This window comes from Cuculus canorus, chromosome Z (assembly GCF_017976375.1).
Source record: "Cuculus canorus isolate bCucCan1 chromosome Z, bCucCan1.pri, whole genome shotgun sequence".
NCBI classification, from domain to species: Eukaryota; Metazoa; Chordata; class Aves; order Cuculiformes; family Cuculidae; genus Cuculus; species Cuculus canorus.
In genome coordinates, this window is record NC_071441.1 from 73,924,347 (window position 1) to 73,947,443 (window position 23,097).

At 39.1% G+C, this 23,097-nt stretch overlaps 1 protein-coding gene and 1 long non-coding RNA gene across 4 annotated transcripts in view; one reads left to right on the top strand and one right to left on the bottom strand.

Moving 5' to 3' along the window:
* Positions 1 to 23,097, top strand: part of SETBP1 (SET binding protein 1) — a 264,554-nt gene that overhangs the window by 140,023 nt on the left and 101,434 nt on the right. The window lies entirely within an intron of this gene.
* Positions 6,603 to 8,284, bottom strand: LOC128850393 (uncharacterized). Its single transcript, XR_008447797.1, has 3 exons — positions 7,902 to 8,284; positions 7,649 to 7,823; positions 6,603 to 7,537 (listed from the first exon to the last, which is right to left on the bottom strand). It is a non-coding gene; the product is annotated as an uncharacterized LOC128850393 (long non-coding RNA).

The following is a 23,097-nucleotide window of genomic DNA, read 5'->3' on the forward strand; positions in this document are numbered from 1 at the left end:
CATCTTGTGCCAGCTGAGCTATGATTAAGGTGTTAGCAAGTTTGTCAATTGTCAGATCATAAAACTGATCATCATAGTTGCACTGAGTTGTGGAAACCTTTGGAAACAGGCCAGGCTTTCAGGCTGATCCAGCACTGAAATATTGGCCTTCAAATTTTAGTTCCTTCAACCAGAGGAAGTTGACCTGCAAGCAACACCTCGTGGCCCACATGTCCTTACTCTTTCCATACTGTGTCCACATTAACGTGTTCTGTGTGCTTCTCTTTATCCAGCTGTATTTCATCTGAGGTTTGTGATGACATCTTGTCTCAGCAAGACAGAGATACCCTTAGAGTTGTTCAGGTTTCCGAGTTGTTTCTCAGTGTTGTAACTTCAGTGCAAAACGTAATGACAACAGCTACGAGAGATTAGATAACTGACCACTAGCAAAACAACGGTTACGCAAACTAACAAGCATGAGAAAAAGAAAGCAAACTGAGGAGCATGACCTAGAAGGGGAGAGGAGAGAATAGCAGGTGCTTTTGCAGTGTCATTTCTCTGTTGCTGGTAATGAAAGAATGCTAAGACATTTGGAGAGTAAACCAAGACTTGCTCTGCTCAAAGGACCCCAAGACGTTTGATTTACAAACAGCTAAAAATGCTGCAAGACTTTAAAAGTGTATTTACAGCTTTTTCTTCCCTCTGTCTTTTGCTGTCATGTACGGAGTTATGAGGGAAGGGTTTGGGTTGTTACTGCGGTTTTACTCATTAACAGTTGTGCCATGCACCGTTTTCTGACGTTTTATGGATCCCTAAAGATCCATAGGCCACCCCTTGAGAAAAAACAGCCTGGAAAGACAAATGGGGATATTTTTCTTCAGGTATCATTGCAATTCCTTGATGCTACATGGAAACCAGGAGGAGGAAAATCATTATCGTTGGTTTCAGTACAAAAAGAGCTGTCCTATTGCCACAACAAAGGTTTTTCTTTGAACAAAACCAGGCAAGTCTGAAGTTGTGCTGTAAGCACACCATGTGCACAGGCGAGACCGTCGCATGCTGTGAATGCATCCAGCTCCCTTCCAGGCAAGGACTGCACAGCCAACAGGTTCGGGCCCACCTTTCCAACAACAGCAGTTGTACAGACTTGTCTGTCATTCCTCTGTCTTTCTCAGGGAATGGTAGGCAGTGCAGTGTAAAGATGCAGCATTAGCAAAGTGGCCCTTTCCCTGCCTTTTTCTTGCCTCTAGAAGAATGGATTCATTTAATGTACTAAATGCGCAGGTAAAATTGTCCTCCTTGGTGCCACGCACCCATTCCTCCTGGCAAAGCTTTGTCCTCTGAGCACTTTGTGGCTACTGTGTTCTGTTATCCCTGCACATCCCATGGAGAAGTCATTCCCTGAATCACTTAAGCAAGGTGTTTTCAGTGAGGCTGGTTTACACATGAGGAATGCAGGTATTTGGGACTCCTCTGGAAAGACCCTACTGAAAGATCTCCAGGGTGTACTGTACTAAGCATAAGCTTACCACCCCCCGGGTTGGAAGAGAACAAATTCCTTCCAGGATTATAGGATTAAGAAGCTGAAAAGTGATTCAAATTCTTCATTAAACAGGAAAAAAAAAGAGAGACATGAGGGAAACTCTTCAATGCATGTATCACTGGATGTGTTTTCCTTGTAATTAAAGGAAGTTATTGAAAAATATTTGAGGGGATTAAATGCTCAGAGCATACGTGCCCATCAAATAACACAAGAGTCTGCATTCTTCTGAGTAATCAATGGGGAGACTTGAATGGGGAGGCTGAAAAGAGCACATTTATTGTTAGCGTGTCATTGTAGTAGTATTCACCATACTGTACGGCAGATGGACAGGCCCAAGGGTTTCCCAGCAGGGAAGCTTTACTATAGCTGAAAAACCAAGGGTGTGGAGTTCATATGTGGGTATTTCACACCAGTTGTTAAAGTCCCAGGCAGGATTTTCTTCTTTTTCTGCCCCCCCCCCAAAGTGAATGCAGACAGAGATGCTCCTAATTTCCTGAGGAAGGCGTCTCTCTCTTTCTTTGATCCAGGCAGAATAGGAAAGGAAAAACGTATGTACAAGAAAGGTGTTTAAGAACAGAACCAGGACTTATGAAATGGGAGAGATTCCTACTGTAAACAGGGAGTTGTACTTAACATTATTATTTTCTCTGTCTTCTGACAGCTTAATTGTAAGTGGTCATTATTTAGACATCAATTAAGAAGCCATTATGTCCTAGACACCTGGTGTCTAGAATAGTCAAATGTGTTCCGCAGTTCATTACATGGCACCCTGACCACCTCTGTACCCTGTATTTGCCCATATGTGTGACAGGAATGTTGTTCAACCCAGAGGTCTTTGCTTCATTTTGGCTTTTCCTTTGGGTGTCTCAGTCCTGACAATGGGCATAAGCAGCGTGGTCTAGTGGAGAAAGAGACCTGTATGGCATTTGAATACCATGAAGCTAAGGGATTTTTTTTGCCATTATGCATCAAATTGCCGAGAACCCAATTTCTCTGCATTAACACCCTATTTTTGGTTGTCCTGGAGGAGGAAACCTCCTGATTTTAGGCAATTCCTGGCCCCAAAATTGTGTCTCTGTGTTTGCTCCAACTCTGCTATACAGCCTATGGGCAAAACGTTTCACATTATTAGCATCCTTTGTATTTTACAAATGAGTAGATTAATGACATCCACCTCAGTTCCTGGGTTTTATTAATGGCTGAATAGTGCTTTGAGGTCTTCATACAAAAACTGACATATAACTGTGCAAAGAAAGATAATAGTTCTTCCTCTATTATTTGATTTTTTTAAAGACATTCTCACAAAGTTGAGGGAGAAGATTACCTGTCCTCCCTTACTAAAAATATAGAGTCACAGTAGTCCCAAAGGTGAGGCCGTCTGAGGAGTGAGACATGAGTCTGATAATGGTGCCTAACACCTTTAGAGGGTGGTTTCTCTCTACAGCAATGCATGACAAGTGCCTTAAAAGAGTGAGAGGTCAACATATGCATCCTTTCCAAATTGGGACCAACTCAACTTCAAACTATGCAACACACATTCATTTAATTTGCTCCTATGGACATCCAGTGATAATGAGTCCTTCAAGCAACCTGTACTGACATGCAAATGTCCTTACCATTTACTTGCTTCTTTTAATGTCTAATCTATATTTCCTTCACCCCTGTTTAATTACATTATTTCTTCTGCTACCCACAGCAAACAGTACCACATTAATTCCTTTCTCTGTGCTTTCGCCACTTATATTAAATCAGTCTGGAATTTGATCTAGCCAGGAAATGAATCCATTTCAGACATCCCATTATCCTCATACTTTTGCCTTGCCAGAAATGTCCAAATCGGGATGACTGTTTCCTAGCCAGCCATTTCAATCCTTTTTAAGGCACTTAGAAGTAAACTTTCTTACAGAGAGCTTTAGCACACTGAGTACCCAAATTGAAGTTAATGGATGCTCGGAAAGTAAGTCCTGTTTATTTTGGCACCTCTCTGTACAAGTAAATGTCTGATTATAGGTATCTGCATAAGAAAATGAAGATGGAAGGACTGTACTTTTTTTTCTTTTTAAAAGATATTTCTCTTCTCTTTTAAACTGCTTTGGCAAATCAACCATACATCTTCTCACTTCCTCCTACTTAAAACTAACCAGATGGCATATGCCAACATCAAAATTTCCCACTGATCATTTGTTTATCATGCAATCACCTCAAGCATGTAGTGGAAAGTTTGAATCGACCCTGAGGTATGGTATTTGTTAATAACTGAAAGCATGATTTGACCAGGTTGCTGTTTAAGAAAATCACAGTCCGGTCTACTTTGCATGGTGCCACGCAGCATCAGTAAATGCTGAAAGTTAGCAGAAGTTCAGTACAAAATGAGCTTTGTAGTCCTGCGTCTGATGTCTTGGAGGTTAATGGAGTAGGTATTTTTCTAACCTTGCAATTGTGGTTAATAAAACAATGGATGAGGAATGGGTGCAAGAAGATTTTTTTTTTAAAAAAAAAAATTATTTATTTTCTTTATATTTTCTTTTGGCTCCACAGACATACTTAAGCAAACACAATCTCCTGATCGTGCAAACAGCAGTTCCCTTGGCAAAATGGTTTAGGATGGTTTTGGAGAACTTCTTTAGTTAAAAAATACACTTGGAAAAAAATAAGCTGTCAGAAAGTAAATATTTAACTTTTCCATTTGTTTTTTTCTCTGTGTTGAGTGTGCATGACAAACGTAATTCATAGCTGCTAATGTTGTAGTTAATGTCAACAGAGCTATAGTTGGAAAGGAAATTACCCGGACTGTCATGATTTCACATCCTCTTTGTAATTTCTTCTCCTAGACAGATTGCTTTTTCATGACGGCAGACACTGAAACAGACTGACTTGCCAGGCAACTAAGAGTGTCATACAATAAAACGAAAGTCACAGAGTTCTGTATACAGTGAAATTACCCATGGAAAGTACCCATCACAATGAGAAAAACAGAACAAAACCGTATGGCCAGAAGTTAAAACCAGACAAGTACCAGTTACAGTAAAGGTGTGAATGTTTAACAGATTAAACCAAGTGGGTTCCTGGAGATATGCTGCCTTACAACATGATAGGAGGTTTTTGCAGAATATGTGGTTTAGTTAAACTGTACTGGACATGATCCACTAAACACGGTAATTATATGGTGTGTAATATGGAGGTGGTGAGACTAGATAAAATTTATCTTGTTTACTTTTGATCTGTGATCAATGGAGAGACTTATTTTGGTAACCCCTGAACCTCAGTTTGACCAATACGAACTAGGATCCTGGTGGGAATTGCCTTACATCTTGGAAGTATTGATGCTACAGAAAATACACACACATTATGCAAACAAAATGTCTGGATTTCACTGTTCTTTTGTATTGGGATGAGGCAGCGTTGAATTATGCCAGGCTGTAAAGTGTATGTGAAAACCATTAAGATAAGGCTGCTTTAACCAATGAGACTTATCATGATAATAAGTGTTAGGCCTGGTAGTCAGTAGTAACAGGGTCAGAGCCTTAGAGAGCATCTCATTGCAGAGTGCCAGGAAAAGGGAAAGTGATTAACTTCAGTTTCCAAGGGAAAATGAACACTCCACAAGTTCAGTACTAGATTGTCTGTAGTTATACTAAAAGTCTTTGTCTCTCTTTCCTTCAAGGGAAGCAAACTCCCTGCTTGAATATATGTCTTCCTTGTTGCTAAATCCACTTGCATTGGGAAATGCTGGAGCACAGAGGAAACCCAGTGATCTGTGCAGGAGAGAGACCCAGGATATCCTGAGTTCTTGTGCTAAGGCTAGGCAAAAAAAATTGGCTCCTGTAATTTCCTCTTTTCCCTGCGAAGAGGTTAACTCAGTAATTAGTAATTATTCTAAGTAACAAGATATCTGCATGCTTGGCAAGGGGCCAGAGATTCATCCAAACTTGTGGGTTTACTTTCCTGATGTTCAGGCCAATTGGTGCACTCATGTTGCACAATGAGTTGCAGATGTAGGGATCTCATATTCTGCATTGGTAAAAAGCATAGAAATGTTTACCCTGAAGTCAAATGCAAATGCAAAAAGACAGGTTGCCTGAGACTGCAATCTGAACATCCAAAAACTCAACCACTCCTTCCCTCTCCCAATTTAATCCTTTGCTTTGTTGCCTCATCTTTCTCATCTGTGAAATGGAAACAATTTCATTTAGCTTTGTCTTGCCCCAAGGAATTGGAATGAGCTAGAACTTTTGAAAGGATTTTGAAGATAGATTATTGGGTTTTATTACTGTGTGCAACACTTCCCACCATGAAGCGATACTTTAGAATAAAGGTACAATTCTGCTTAGCGGTACTATCCTTTCACCAAAAACATCTCACTTTTTTAGTTGCTAGATGGAAGTCAGCTGTGTTTGACAGAAAAATTTGTAACCTTTTCCAGTGCGATGTGGTTCTGCACCACCAGCCTGGACCTGGTGCATTTCATATTTTGCCTACTTTCTGTGGGGAATTATGTGTTTTGACTTTGACAGGGGACATTTCCTTTCTTCAGGAGGATTCAGCTCCAATTGTTTTTCTGCTAGCAATGAGTATCATTTGCAGCCTAAGAAATATGATTTCCTTCTTTTAAAATGGGTCAGAATCTTTTGGGCTTTTAAACCGCAAACAATGGAGTTCAGAGAAAAATCCAGAGGAATACTGACTTGGGAGACTTTGTGGCTTCTGATGTGAAACAGGCCTGTCTAATGCATTCAGTTCCTTGTCAGTTGTGAAAGAAATGTCTAAAGTTTCATAATATCATATCAGTTGTGCAAACAATTTGTCCTTTTAAAGTAGGCACTTAAAATCCGCTCTTGCTTTTAGTAAAACTTAGTCTATTTTTATGCTTGAACAAGTTTTATTTTCTAGGGGTAGTAGAAAGAAGGTAAAGAATTAACTCCTTTTTTTTCTTCTTTTTTTCTTGATAAGAGACAAATAACTCCATTTCAGAGGTCTGTGTCTAATTCAGGGCAATTAAGGATTTCACGTCATTTGATATTCTCTTTGAGAAGCCTAGGAATTGGTTACGAGTTTCTACCCTTGTTAGATTTAAACTGTGTTTCATTTTAACCCCAGGGAATTAGTCTGGGTTGAAGTGCATGCATGCATGAATTAAATCACAGCAACATCGCTATGTCTCTTCTTAACACAGAAATCTCAGAGCTCTTAATCATGTGTTCATTTTTCAGTCCTACTCTGTAAGATGGGTTGTATCTTTCTGAGGACTGCAAAATCAGTATGCAATAAACTATACCTCTTCCTTCTTTATTCAGTAATGATTGTTACATTGAGAAGAAGAGGAGCAGAGGCTACAACCTGCACATAAATTTATACCACCTCCGGTTTGATGTGCTTTGTTTATAGCTGAAGTGAAGGGATAGGACTGAGGCTGTGTATGATAAAGGACATTGTTAGCTGGTTGAGCAGTAGTAATTACTGTTTAAATGCTTATGATCTCATTGATTTCATCTGGCACAGTTTCAGCAGGCTAGACGGGCGAATGTTTGCTGCTCAGAGTCATTGGTGGCCTTAGGGTTTTCTCCAGTGAAGTGTGAGATGTGGATTTGAGAGACAAAGAGCTTCTACTCTGGCCCGTCTGTGTGATCCAGCCAGCAGACCTTCTGTAAGAGGTAGAAGGGTGTTAGCACTTTGGCTGTGTTTGCAAAGGGGACAACCTCACCCGGTTCTTCAAATAAACGACTGAGAACATCTTATTAGATGAAGATCCGAGTCTCTAGATCTCAACTGTTCAGCCCTTCATCAGAGTTTTTTGGTAGTATCTTTGTATGTCATAGGCACAAAAAACCTAGGAATGGATAAATGCCACTGTGGAGCTCAGATCTAAAATGAAAGTACATTTACTTTCTCATTTCTAGGATGTACCTTACTGGGCCAGCTTGAGTCCCTCAGTGAAAGCTGCAGCCCATTGTGTGCCGGAGCTGGCTGTTACGGTCTAGAGGCATGAACAGCACGACAGCTGTGGCAGGTCACCTCCTGCAGAAAGGATAGCAAAATCTTTGTGTATCTTAGGCAGATGGAGGGATGAGTAACAGAAGCACACAGGAAAGCAGGAGATTTTCTGATTACCCGGAGAAGGCTGCTCACCTTCACAGACCAGCAGAGCTGGCTTAATGTAGCAACAGCAGCTATTGCACCAGTTGAAAGAACAGCAAAGCTGCCATGGCAACATCTTCTCCTCAGGGGATCCCAGACAGGATTCTGGCCAAGCCAGCCCAAATTTCTCCTGTGTTTTCCACTGCTGCACTGCCCCTCCAGCTGGCTACAAAAGATGAAATCCAGCCCATAAGCTCAAATAGAGTAAATATTAGTCAAACATTTACAACTCTTAAGATCTTACAAGCAGAAGAAGCAGCTGTTAAGTTGGGAGATAACTCCTCCAGTGCACGATGTAGAGCAGCCACAGTATGTCTAGGATGTTAATGGTGAGGCTGTCTGCAACTGCAGCCTCAGGGAGAGGATTAAATGATCAAGTTGAAAGTCATCTCCCGCGCAGGTGACTCAGAGATGAGAAGAAGCACAGAGCACCATAGCCGGACAATTTCAGTACGGTCTCTACCTTCCTCCCATGTGGTCCATGTAACATCATAGGAAAACAACTCATCAGGCTCCTTCATGAAAGTTCAAGAGTGTAAGAAAAGGCTTTGGATTCCCTCCTCTTCGACCAATATGATGGTCAGCCTTTTCCTTTTTAATTAAGCCATCATGCAGTGCTCAGTTTTGTGCGCTTCCCACTTTCTCTAAACAAGTTTTGTCTGCTTTGCGTTAATCATTAATTACTTTGCCTGGAACGTAGGTCTTCTATGTAGACACTCATAGGAGAACACAGCAGAAAGGGAAGCAGTGTTTTCCCTTGTTTAATTCAGTATCTCAAGCAACTGGAAGTATTGATTGATGCTTCTTATGTTTCCAGATATTCTCTGAGATGGAAAAAAACCCATACTCTACTAAAATGACAGTTGTATCAGTAAATACATTTCTTAAGTGAATTCAAAGAATCATTTTTTTTAAGTGTGTCTTCCTATGTTGTCGTATAAAAATATATAGATGATACATATTAGATTTGTTTCTCTCCTGATGTGATTGAGTTAGTGCAAATTTCTCTTTTCTCCTCTGAATTCATGCAATAGAGTATGAGGTCCAACACAAAAAAAACCCTGAGACTAGCCCTATAGCTTCAGAATGAAGAGTAGGAGGGAAGAGGCGAAGAGACGGATATAGAACGTGTTCTAACCTGTAACAGTGAGACAAGGCTCAACTAGATCACTTCACTCAATACAAGTGGATGTGTTAAATATAGATGTTTCCTTACCCCTGGTCAGAAAACATTGGTGTGCAAGTGTGAACAATGGGTCAACATCAAGTTTCTTGTGTATGTGAAGAAATCTGCAATGGAAACTGTTCTATTACTGACTGAAGCTTATGGTGAAGAGATCCTACAGATCAAGACAATGCTCAACGAAACTCATTTTTTGTTGACAGCAGATATGAAAGCAAACATGATGGAGATCCTCAGCAACCTTTCAAAAAATGATCCATGGAATTGCTTTAAATGTTGGCAGCATTGTATGCAGCTCTGTGTCAATTAAGAAAGGAACTATTTTGGAGGTGATCATAGCTGATATTCTTAATTTATCAAAATAAAAGAATTACAGTCATGATCTCAGGGTTCTCTATTGGACCTCATATATCACAGCTGCTGCCATGTGAAGACATATTAGAAGACTGTGCCTTTAGTGCTTACAACTTATCTGTCCATAAGCATAAATAGAATCACAGAATCACTAGGTTGGAAAAGACCTCTTAGATCATCAAGTCAAATAAAAGTGTTAGTCATGGATGTTGAAGATAGTCTTGTTTTAATAGATGTCATTAAGCATTATATAAAAATGATTGATAAAATGAAGTATCTGTGTAGTCCCTGAAGCTTTAAATCCTGTTCATTCTCAAATGGCAGTTACTAAGTTTGCAGCTAATTTTACAGAGGAAGGAAAGATGTGACTATGCAATATAGGTCTAAATCTCAATCATCCAAAACACTGCTCTCAAAGATCAGACTGGGTTTTTTTCAATATTTAAGAATAAGTTACTAATTACTACGATAATTAAGATTAAGATTGAAGCACCACTCATTCCTTGAACAAAAGAAAATATATACTCTAGCATGTAGATTTTAAAAGTCAGTTAACAGTATTTGCAGAAATACTATTCATATTTTCCAAGGAAAAATAACTTTGAGCCAAAGCAAAATTTGGAAACTGTTATTTGGAAATCATGTGAAAAAAAAAAAATTGGCTTAAGAAGCAAGAGCACCAACTGGAAAAAAAAAGAGCTGACAGTAGTCCTGGAAATTTTAGGAGTCTGTATGATTTTAAAATAAAGTTTGTGCTGTGTCAGCATTGATTTCTTTGTTTACCTTCAGAGATCACAAAATTTGTTAATTTGTGTAGAAAAATAACCACATAACTCAGATATCTCATCTGAGCAGTGGGTGTAAAGCTACATCTGTCTTTTGTGATGTACTTTGAGATTCTTCAGACGATGTACTACGTGAAGACTAAATATAGTATAGGGATTTTCGGTTTTGGTTTTGTTTTTTTGTTTTTCTTTGCGGGGGAGGATAGAGAGTGGTTGCCCATGGTACTGTAGAATTTAAAAAGAAATACTTCTGCAGAAAAATATCTGAGAAAAACAGATCAAATATTCTAGGCAAAAAGTAGCTGTATGTGATGGACAAAGATTTAGCTACTTTTCATAGTGACAGATAAGTAATGAGGTTGAGCTGCTGTGATATTGTCTGGAAATAGAATAGATGACATTCTTAATAGGCTCAAATTGATTTTTAATAGTTCGGACCATCTGCTGAAACTGTGGAGTAATAAAACTAGTACTTTTATTATGACCTTCATCTAAAGCATGCTAAATACTCTAGGAAGGTACGTGGAATTTCTGAATCTATGTTTGGGTTGGACGGTTTGGTAAGGTAACTTGTATAGGGTTTGATGGACAAGCTTTGGCATGGTTATTATAAAAGCAAAGCTCAACTAGGTTCCAAATCTGTCTTGTGAAGCCAATTCCTCAAAAGCTAAAAGTGCTAAAGAACATTTATGGAAAAATGTAGTAATAATAATAAGCAAAAGCAGTAGCAGTATTTGGAAGTCTGTGTAAGTATGCATATGTGCACATGCAAAAATATCTTCTTATGCTAATTGTGATCAAAGAGCTCTGAGGTCAATGTATCATCCAAACTGATGGTGGGGACTGTTTATAAGAGCATATGCTGCTCTAGACATGCATAGTGATAACAAGATGAGTTACAGTTGCTGAGTCCTTCCTTCAGGAGGAGTATTCAATTTGAAGTAGGAAAAACAAAGCACACAGTTGTAATAAATATCAGATGAAGACAGTACTGTAAAATAAAGATAAGATAACGCAAAACCAGGAGAGATGTTTATCCTTAAAAAAGTCTGCTCTTCATGTCCGTTATGAAATATCTTGCAAGGCATAAAATTGGCAGGAAACCCATTTTTACTAGGTGTATCTGGAAGCTGATCATAGGAACAGGTTACCTGCTTGATATGATCAACTCCATCTGACATCTATATATAGCTGTGGTGTTTTTTTAATGGAGATATTTTCAAGGATATTCTCTCACTTTGACTGTAGTAGCTGGAGCATCATGTAAAGGGAATGTGGAATATATAATTTCTATTATTTGATTGTGCAGTTCAAGGTGCAATGGGATCCTCATCTATGATAATATAAATAACAGCAATTAAGAAAAAGACGACACAGACACTCATGAGGAAGGACCATTTAGTATTCACACCACCCTTTGTATTTTTGCTATTGGTTTGGGTAAGTGCCCTCCTCCCTGCCCACTTTCTATCTGCAAATGACTATTTCATCAAATTCAGATGTCTATTTGAGATTTGGCGGATTTGGCGTAGTTACTGATGTAAAGGTTAAAATAAGTGAAGCTCATCAAAATTTATCACAGATGATGATTGTAACTTGTTGACTATTGACACACAAATATATTGTAATCCCGTGGAGCCCAACTCAAACTAGAAACCTTTTCTTTTGGACCTAGTGTAAAGATAATAAAAGGTTTCTCCTTGGTTATTGGAAACAAAGCTCTGAACATAAAATCTCGCAATAGAAAAAATCCAAGATGTGACTAAAGGTTGCACAGTGCTAATTGAAATCCAATGCTTAAACGGCAGTGTTATAAATCAGAAGGAAGAGATATACTCCCACCTCTGCTCTAGAGCTGAGTCAGTTACTTATACCCTCTGCCCTCTAGTTTCTCTGTTCCCAATGAGTGCATAGCAATATTTATTTAAAGAGACACTGATATGTAATTTATTAATATTTTTAGCACTCTTTCAGGTTCCTGGGAAGATGGGGTATAAAAAGACATCAGTCTTATTAAAGAATGTCCCAGTTCAACAGAAAAATTAAGCAGATTTTCTGCTAGACGGTTAGAAGTTTGTACAAAGATTTATTTTTTTGGAAGAGAAGAAAAGCTAGACCACTTGGTCTTCAGACCTGGTGCCCTGAAACTGCACCAACACTTCCAGAAAGGAAATACAAATGTCTTCAAAATAATGGAGGAAAACATAATACTAGCTAAGGGCAAATTTGAACGAGCAGTGTTTTACACATGATGGTGGTGAATCATTAAAAAAAGGGGCCAGGGAAATTGATGAATTCATCATCTTTTGATGTCTGTAAGATTGCAGGCCTCTCTAGAGGAAGTTATTAGATTCAACAAAAGAGTAACAGGGTACAAACTCAAGCTCTATGGCACATAAAAGATAGATGATCTACTAGTCCTTCTACAGGTGTGATTCATTTCACATAACTTTAGATGTCTAAAGTTAGATGCCTAAGGCTGAACTGGTCATTCTAAGCTCCCTTTTTAGTCAGCAGTAAGGAACAGACATCTCCAGGGAGCAATTCATTTGATGTGCCTTAGATGCCTGTTTTAGCGTGAAGCTTATTGTCCTCTGGGGTACCTGTTCCTCTCCATTGACTATCAAGGAAACCTACAGTGACCCATTCACATTCAAGTATATCATTTTTAGATGCCCAAGGAAAACACACTCCTCTGTGGGACACCTAGAATACATCGGACAGCAGCCCCCAATTTGTAGGGGGGAGACTTATTTCGTGGTAGTTCTTCCTTTGCATCATTCATGAGTCGGTTACTGCTTACGTTGTATTTGCATATTGGTGAAGCATTTTGTGGTACTCTTCCTGATGAAGGGTACGTCTAGAAAAAACACTATACATCACAGAGTATTTATAAAGCGAAGACTCTTGAGAAAATCCTTATTGAGCATGTGGAGGGCAGTGTTAAAAACACTTCCATCTTTCATTTCTTCCTGTCCTGTGATCTTCCTGGCTCTGCTCCAAATTCACTTCATCACTTGGTGTTACTTGCTTTAGACCTGTGCCTCTTGCGTATCCTGTTAATAGCGGACTCCTGTGTAGCAACTCCAAATTCCTTGGGTCCGGCCCTGCTGCTCAAGATGATGAGCCTGTCATCACACTAGAGGTGTGCTTATAGCTGACTGGAGCACTGCTTAATCCCCATCTGAAGAGAGCAACTCCAGTGTTCAACATATGGGCTTAATCACCTTAAATGCCCTCCCTTGTCAAGAGAAGAAGTGGGTGCCTCTGGCAGGTTCCTCGGCACAGGAAAGTCTGTTGTTGTCTTTCTCTGGACCTCAGGGAAGGAGATGCATCCTAGATGTCCCAGTCATGTTCACACTGCAAGATGGTTGGATTGGCAGTGTTGGTTGACATTGGACCATGTGCTAGCTTGTACATCAGTGACTAGAGGATTCCCTAGGCAGAGTGAGTTTATCACTCTTTATATAACTGCAAAGAAGTTGAGTTTGGCCATACAGCAAGACTAGGTCCCTGCCAGTTGCCCGTTATCAAGCTACATTCTCCTGGTCTGTCATCTTCCTGGACAGCTACTCTTCAGTGTCCAACAGCTGCTGCCATCCACCTAAGTAATGGCAGAGCAATCCTGGCATATTTCACTCGTTTGGATAAATTTGAATTTCAGAAGCTTAGTGAAGTAGAAGTGCTGAGTAAACATGTGTTGTTGCAGACACCATGCCCAGACTGCGTCTCTGCACCACTGATCCTGAAGGCAGCAATATGTTGCCTACATCACTGTTCATGTGCAGCCTGATGTGTGTAACAGTAATGGTGCAACCAGATGGCACGGGAAGGAATGGGATTGTCATTACGATGTGGCTCTTTTTGGTTCTTTGCCTATGCAATTTGCAGGCTCCTGTGATACTGTACCACAGGCTGTTTAGCCATTCCTCAGTTCCCACTGGCTGCTGCAGAGAAATCTGATCCTCTCCAATTATGGGGGACATGATACTCTTGCCACATCCAGCTGTTTCTGACATGAGGATATGTGCGTTGCCTCAACCAGTGGTGAATTTTCTGTCAGTAGTAGCTCCTCCCAGGGTGCCCATGATAATACGCTGGTTGAGGTGAGCATTAACCTGCTGCTTCCCTTGGAGGCACGAATCTTGCTGCGACAGAGCATCCTGTGCAAAGTCTGCCTGGGGAAAAATCACTGTACACTGACCTGAACTGTGGATACAGATGAAATTTTGCACTTTTGGAGATTACACATGCTTTCCACTTGTAAAAATTCACCATCCCATTAAGCAGAGGCCTTATAGTGCATTTTTATCCCCTGTGTGACACACTCTACTGATGTCAAGAGAAGCTTCATTTGCAGAACGGGGACAGAAAATGCCTAAGGGGTGTCTCCAGCAGGAAACTAACTGCTGAAGCTTTTAGGGTGATCTGTGAAACCTTGAATTTGAATGGCATTTGATTTTCCTGTTTTGCAAGATCTCAATATGGTCTGATAGATTAGAAGAAGTGCAGAAATCTCTTTGTATTTGCAATCCTAAAATATTTTTTTATTGTTGTTGTTATTGTTTATTTTCCTCCTGAAAATTTTCTTGATTTTGTTTTGTTCACATTTTTAGTCACTGAGATTGTACCTTTCTTCCAACAAAAGGGAAAATTGGAAAAAGTTAGTAAGATTCATCAGCCAAATTGTGGATATTAAAGTGACAAAGTGTCATTGCCCCTCTTCAAGGACTATTTCAAGAATTTGATATCTTAGAATTGAAGAATCATTTAAGTTAGAGAAGACTGTTACGATCATCAGGTCCAACCATAAACCCAAGCCCACCACTAAATTGTGTTTCTATGCACCACATCTATACGTCTTTGAGGTACTAATGTTCTCATGGAGACACACACCACCATTCAGACTTTTTTATGACGCAAGATGCTCTCTCATTGTTAACTGCTTTTCTTACACCAGTGCATTATTGCCACTGTACTGTGGGAAACATTTACCAAGAGATAATAATAATTATATTATATTATATTATATTATATTATATTATATTATATTATATTATATCATATCATATCATATCATATCATATTATAATATTTTATACTGTGATAGTGCATATGTCCTGTGAGGAGCTAACCCCATCTTGGGAGATGCAGAGCATTTTCCCTAATCCAGGGGGTGCTTAACACTGTCTCACAATTCTCAGCTGAGTGCCTTAAATCCGAAGCCTCTGCTGAACCTGGAGGACATAGATGGGAACAGTGACAGAGAAACAAGAAAGATTTTATTTCATCACTAAATGATTTAGTTTATATTCAGAAAGATAACATTTATAATGAGGATATAAGGGTCTAAACCCTTTTCTGTTATCATTAATGAAAGCTTGAATCCAGCAAAAGTCAGCCTGTATTCACTCAGGAAACCTTCCTAGACACTAATGCTGAGTAAATGAGTTGTTGTGTTTTAACTCTTGACATTTATTAAACATTGAAACACAGGAACTGTTACTCCAGTCAAAGGCTTATTATTGTCTTATTATGAACTTCCAATTACTGTCTGTAGCCAACACCAGATGCTTCAAAGGAGCATGCAAGAAACCACGTAGTAGACAATAAGAGTAGTTATAATTTGCTCGTAAGAAAAATAGATCCTTATTCTCTGGCCCCACTCAGTGTTTGGGTTATATCCTGAGACATGGCAGTCGATGTCTTATTACATATACATATTTTAAAGCAATAGCAATTTGCAAAAGAAAGGATTGGAATTTGGGAGGTCTGAATGAGATTTGCAGGATTATCCCTTGATGAGATGAGTGAAACAGAACAAATTACATCATCTTTCTGTACCTGCATTTCCCCACCTTAACACTACCCAAGATCTTGACACACAGAAGATTCCTGAGATCTATGAACTAAAACTCTGACAGGAGAGCAAAGGAAAGTTAAGTGAAAAATCAGACTTGTATCAAATTTGAGCAATTATTACAGCGTGTGCCTAAGATAGAGAGAAGTTAAATGAGTTCAAGAGAACACAATGTGCTGTTTGCTTTTTTGGATTGTGTACTCAAGGCACTTGGCAGTGATTGTGTGCAAACTGATGGGTGTGCAATCAATTTGGCTGTTTCTCTGTGCAGTCTCTTCAGTGCAAACCCTCTGCTTGTTTGCATGGATCCCTCACTCAGCAGGCACAGAAGTGCACTAAAAACTGAAAGAAAATATACCCCGGGCAGTCGCTTCTGATCGTACTTTTCACTGTTGTTATTTTAAAAAGAGGAACACAGAAGTACAAACAGAAAGTCCTTGTTCTGTTCATCTTCCTGCAGCCGACTCAAAAAAGTGTCTTTCGTGCTTCCTTTGCAGAGAGCAAACTAGGAAATGAATGACATCTGAAGACCAGAAGTGGGTTGCTCACCCCAGATTGTGTTTGAAGGTCACCTTGCAGTTCTCTGTGGTTCAGAAATGTTTTTATTATTCCTCTTTCAAAACCTTCTTTTTTTTTTTTTTTTTTTTTTTTTTTAATCTTCTTCTTGCTCCCTTAAGCTAAATGACAAGTTATGAAACTTTGTGGTTTGGTTGTTCTTAATGTGAGTATTGAAAAATGAGAATATGCTGAATGCATGTGACAGAGCTCTCCCTCCTCCCTCTCCCAGCTCCGTCTCTGTCAGCTGCTGTGCCTCTTCATCACGTTTAACCGCTCCCAGCTTTCGGAATATATTGGTTTCCGTTCTCAGACCTTCTTTGTCTTTTCTTGCAGCTGTTTGTTTCACCATGTGGTCAGTGTTTGCAGAGTAGATCAAACCCACCTCTAAACTCTCTTCTCCTCTCTTTCTCCTCCTCGCCTTTGCAAAGGTCACATTGCTGCTGGGGTTTCTGTGTTCACAATGGGAGGTATCAGGAGAGAGAAAGGTAAACCATTAATAAAGGACGAGTGAAGCAAATAGCAAAGTAGCAGGCTCTAGTCCTACACCCTGTCAGAGGGGAGGAGATTCAAACTGAACCTTGAAGACCTTTTTATGTGTATTTAGGAAGCTAGTGGATAAATGCTGCAACACAATCAAAAGCACCCACTTGCCATTTGAAATGGGAAGATGCACAGTAGTGTTTCAGGTCTCTCTGTTTGGTTTAGGGGTTCTTTTACCCTGATCTTAATTAGCTGATCATTTTGGGGAGAAAAATAGCTTTTCCATAATAACTGTAATACCTTACTTTTTATTCTGAAAGGCAATGTGTTCTCAGGTACCTCATGAGAGTGGATACCCTCAGCTTTCTGCAGGGCTACCCCAAAAATGTGTGTTTGTATGTATATCCTCTTCTGAGCAAGGAATTGTAAATTCAAATTACAAATAAGCTTTCACAAGACAAGATTTTGTATTATAGCAATCAGAGTTAGGCAAAATTGAATTTAAAAGCATAAGCTAAAGACAAAATTTAGGCCTGCCTTATTTTAGAGTATGGCAGATCAGATTTCATCCCACTCCCATTAGTCACTGCACCTAGAGGAAGGACACGGCACTTCCAAGAGGTGCCAGGATAGTATCAAATAGAAACTGCCTCTACACTGGTGTGACCTGACCATAGTTTCCTTTGGAATATTCCACTATATATTTGCCAGCCCTAGCAGAATAAACGGATGGGAGAATTAAATATCTGTTTCTTGCACACCCATTAGTTTCTGCACACAACAGAAGTGCCTTTAAAGACTTTCTTTTTCCTTTTAAATAGAAACACCAGGAATTAGTAGGCCTTGTGCATTGCATTTCAAGTGAGAAATGTGCTCAAAGTCCTCCTTAAAACTGCACTTACAAAATATCTCTCAGAATTATTCAGGTAGTTTAGTAATCTGAAGTAATTTTGCTGGAGTATTTTTTCCCTTTTTAGAATATTTTATAAATGCTGTCTAGCACTTTACAGTCCCAGCCAAGAATAGTATATATGGGATAAAGCAGTAAGTGCTTCTTGTAGGTTATAAGGCTCTGCGAAATCTAATAAAAAGAGAATAGAAATGTTAAATATTCATTACTGTCTTACAACACTCGTGAGAGATGGCAAAATGCACCAAAACATTTCATTCAATAACATCTCAAATACATGCTTACATCCTTTTGTTTCAACAATGTCAAAGACTGTGTGACAACTCTAGTTCATTCATGATAGCAATTTAATATTATACAGGAAAAAAGAATATATATATATGTGTATATATATATAATCCCACATATGCTCATTTCAGGTCCTTTTAGGATGAAAAAGAAGAAAAGGCAAGAAGGGAAATAGACATTAGGAGCAGGAATATCACCACATGTATTTATGAAATACTGCCTTTCTTGGCCTTGGCCTTTAGTTGTCACTTTCAGGCAGTGATTAATTCTGAGTCAAATATATTCTATATTAACAATAATAAGGCGGTTTACCATCAAAACCCATGATGGTATACATGCCAAGAGTCCAGGTATTCCCTTTAGACTAACTGTGAGAACAAAAGATGTGAAAAGTGGGCAGCTGATGGAGCGGTTAATCCCCTTGAATATTCCTAAAGAAGCAAACAAAGGGAAAACAAAATCTGTACGAAATAAAACCAAAGTCTCAATTAGTAGTCCCGGGAGATAAAGTCTTATCCTAAAAACAGTGACCACTGTAACCCAGTCCATGAATCATGGCACTTAAGCCCGAAGAGTCACATTCCATGTTGACACAGACCTTCAGTAGTCCCATTAAATGTAATGGGGTTGCACAAGATGTAAATCACAGTAAAATATGAACCCTGATCTAATTTCTTTCCCTGAGATGAATTATTTCAAAGCCATTATTTCTTATTTCGTCCCCTTCTAAAACCTTAGTAAAGCAGAATTTTTGAAAGAAAATTATTTTAACTATCAGTACTCTTCAAAGAAAAGCTGCTCTTAGTTCTTTATGCATTTTCAAATTAAACTGTAAAACACAGGAAGAGGTTTCCTGTTTGAGACTTTAGGTCAGCAGTGGGGTTATTGAACAACATACTTGAGGCTGGAAATATTTTAACAGTGAACTAAATAGGCAAATACTATTCATGTGCATATATATTGGAGTATACTGGAAAGTAATATACGTGTTGTGGTGAAGAATTGGTGGTCCATTGCGTTATTTCCATTATTTCCATGGTAATTAGAAGGCCATTCTGATGTCAAAGCTGAATTATGCTTGTGAATTTTCGGTAGAGATCATTTTACCTATTGCAAGGACGGCCTGAAAGATCCTTCCAAATATTGTATTTATGATTCAGTGAGTGGCGGATTTCGAGACGTTAACAATTAAGGATAACACCGATAGTTGCAACAAGCTGTATATGTGTCTCTCTGTGATGAACAGGAATGAAATACAGTAAATTTACTTATCTTTGCATTTTTATGACTTCATCTGCTGTTTCTGGGAAGAGTTCTTTTACCTACCCAGCACCAAACATATTTTTTTTAAAAAAAAAAGTCCTCCTAATCTTTACCGTCCTGTTTGTATACACATAGATCTAAAATTGCAATCGGAACAATTTCTGCCTTGAAAAAATAAGATTTTTTGAAACTATTTGAACTGTCACAGCACTTAAGTTTTTCAAATGGATCACGAAGTTAGAGGATTTGTAACACCATAGAAAGAGTTATCTACATTTCTTAGTTCAATACAGCTTGTGTCTAAAGATACTATGGCAGGTTTTTTTCCATGCAGTAAGTTTTCCTAGGTCACCACTGAAGGTGTTGAATATTGGACTATCATATTTTTCCTTAGTGAGCCCTTCGTAAATGGCCACACAGTAGCTGAGGCACATGGTATTATAGGGATGGTGGGTCAAATATCTCTGTGCTACTGAAAAAGCACTAAATGTCCTCAGAGCTGTGTAAAACAACCCAAAAATAGTTCATCTGTAACACAGGTGGATAATCTGAATGTGGGCACCGGGTAGTGGTTTACAGATTTCGTCAGTGTGTATTTGGGATGACTTGCATAACTGATTCGTGGTCTCATCACCCCTGATTAATGTGCTATAAAGTTACAGGAATGCAAACCTCTCACAGGCACTTGGTGAAACAGGGGACCTGCAGGAAAGAATAGTATGTGACCATGTAATTAAAGTCTGTACCGTTAATGAGGTTGCAGAATGGACTGAATTGAGGTCACGCTCACAAACTCATGAGATCTTGTTTTTATGACAAGCTTTTATGTCATTTACTATATATACTTATTATATAGCTTATGCAAACTAATGTGATTATTCAAAAGTTCACATGCACAAAAATCCGGGGAGATCTTGACAGGTAGTTCCTTACACATGCTAGTTTCATTTTCTTGCATGAGTAATACTATTTCAACTACTTTTACGATGTTATTGCGCTTTCTTTTAGACCTCAGGTGCTAGGGGTTAAAGCAGCTTATTCAGTGAAATGTGTGTGTCTCCATTCAGACAGCGTGAGAAGACCTGAACTACACCAGAAACCTGTTGAGATAGGCACTGTGAGGGGTGGATCCTGCTCCTTGGAGCTTATAGGTTAAAGCCAAAACAATGGTGTGCAGCAAGAGGAGGGAAGGATTATTATTTTTCTCACTTTTTTAGGACAGAAAGCCACAGCATTTGGGATATTATTTGGCAAAGCCTCAAAATCTCATGAGAATGCTGTTTTAATTTTTAGATTCCAGACAGAGCCCGTGGACCTCTACAACACAAATTAGTTTTTTCATTGGCCCAACCACCGCTTGGACAGACCACAGAAATGCCTCTGGGTGACTGCCTATATTCCTAAAAAAGGTATCTCAAGTAGACACCGAGTCCAGCTCCTATAAAATCCACTCCTAACTGTCTGGATAGGAGCTTACCTCTTCTGGTGTTTGGACTCACAACAATCAAATTTCTTGCTCAAAGTCTAAGAGGGATGAGAGAACAAGAGGAAATAAGAGGTTTTCTAAATACCTATCTCGTGTCTTAATCACAAAACCTTCTTTCCTCTGAATAAGCTGTTTCTTTCCCTTTGGACTCGATTTTCCAGTAGGTTTAAATATGCTCCTTATCAATACTTTAACAGTACTTTCCAGTAGTAAATCCACTCTGACTGGGAGCAACGGTTCACTGACTCTAAATGGAAATTCCTTCATTTTCCCTTGACAGGGAGGGTGATAGCTAACGTACTGCTGCCTTAAACTTTTAAGCATTTAAAGTATTGCAAGAACATGAGAGAAGGTGGGGAGCAGACAGTGGTAGTGAGAAGAAAGCCGTACACTGTCTCACAGTCAAGAGCCCCCTCTCTGATTTCAGATAGGTCCAAAGGACTGCCCTACCATACTCGGAAGAAAGGCTAATCCCTGGGATCATTATATTCACAATCCTGCTTTGTGATCTTTATAAATCTCTCTCTGAACACAGAGGATGAGCATCCTAGTGGGATTGTCAAAGCGCTTTTTTGTATGAACGCTTGGTTCAAAAGGAAACAGAGCACTGTGAAGTGTCCGTGAAGAAGAAACCATCTGAAGGTTCGCCTTATGAAAGATTAACTTGCAGTCTACAGTTGTTTTTTTTTTAACTCCCCACAAAGGCTATCTTTAATGGCTCATGTTTTAAATGCACATTGTTTAATTATTTATGCATCCTGCAATATTTTCTGTGTTTGGAACTTTTGCTGTGGCATTAACCGTTATATTTCACACCACTGAAAGCCCACAATGCATTGTGTACAAACAGCATCTAAAGGCGCCCTATGAGATGCACACAGCAAGAGTGTAAGGACTGCTTAAACATGTGTGAGATGGGTTAATTGCCTGATTGCTTTGACTGGTAAGACAAGTCAGAGAGTGTGGCAAACATAGAAGAATCCTGGCGAGATGGTTTCAGACTGAGTCTGAAAATCAGAAGTTGTGGTGTCATTTTGACCTTTCTCATTTGTTTCTTCATCTCCCTTTTTTCTCCATTCTTCTTTGAAGACTTGAATGGAATGGCTTTGGGACGGGTTTTTTTTTTTGCTACTTTTCTTTTGTGCAATGATTACATTGAAGCATTTCCAATGTTCCTGTAATCACAGTGCAAGTAATGGGCAAACTGCTCTAGGTGGGCCTGCTTGGGCAAGACAATTTGACAAGATGTGCTCTGGACATCCCTTCCAAACTGTGTGATTCTCCAAATAAATTTAATTACAATGATTCTTTTGAATTATTAAAAAAAATATAGAATTTAAGGCTTGGATTCCTAGTCCCTGTGTGGTGAGGAGTACTTGATTATCTGTCTTGGTCAAATCAGCTAAATTCTTATGCCTTTCCTGGTATGCAAACTGAAACAAACATTAGGTTGTCCTTAGTGTAGAATGTTGCAATGGATTTTGTACGGCTTTCATATCTGCTAGTAAATTCTGTAAGCCTGTGTTGTCCCAGCAGTGCAAAAATTAAATTTCAATATATGTAAGGTTTGCTAATGCACGAATCCTGGATATGATGTATGGATATAAGTGGTTTTAAAAACATTTTAGGCCAAGCAGAAGAGCAAGGAGAGAACAATCACAGGATTTTGGAGTGTTGCTAACAAGTTATGTGCTATGCTAGGATCGATTCTTGCTGCAGGTTTTGATGACACAAGCATCACCCGGAAGAGGAATTCACATGCCTACGTTTCTAATGCCAGGAAAGTCAGGAGTGGGGTGCTTAAAAAGAGCTTACTTCTTTTAGGGACTTACAAATATGGGCTCATTTGCATGCTGAAATGCTGGTCCAGCAGCTTGGTGTACTTACTGAAATCCACTCTTGTTCAACATTATTATGATTCTATGATTATACATCCTTGGTTTTTACCCTGTGACCACCAGAGATTGGTCAGAATGATGTCAGAGTAGCCGTATTCTTATTATATACAATGACTTCTGTGAATAGCAGAAACTCCAGAATTACTACAGAAACATTGAAAGGAAGAATGAGAAAGATGTAAAAAGATGGTCTCAGCATCCTGTCATTGCAGGGTTGTTCCATGCAGCATTTTCTCTTTTTCCTATTATTTTTTTTCTAGCCCTACATATTCAAAAAATGAAGTTTCTGTGGCATTTTTAGCCTATTCTATAACTTAATATATCTCACTGTCAGCGCATTCTAATATTAAGCCTGAATTTCCTTTCCTTTCATCT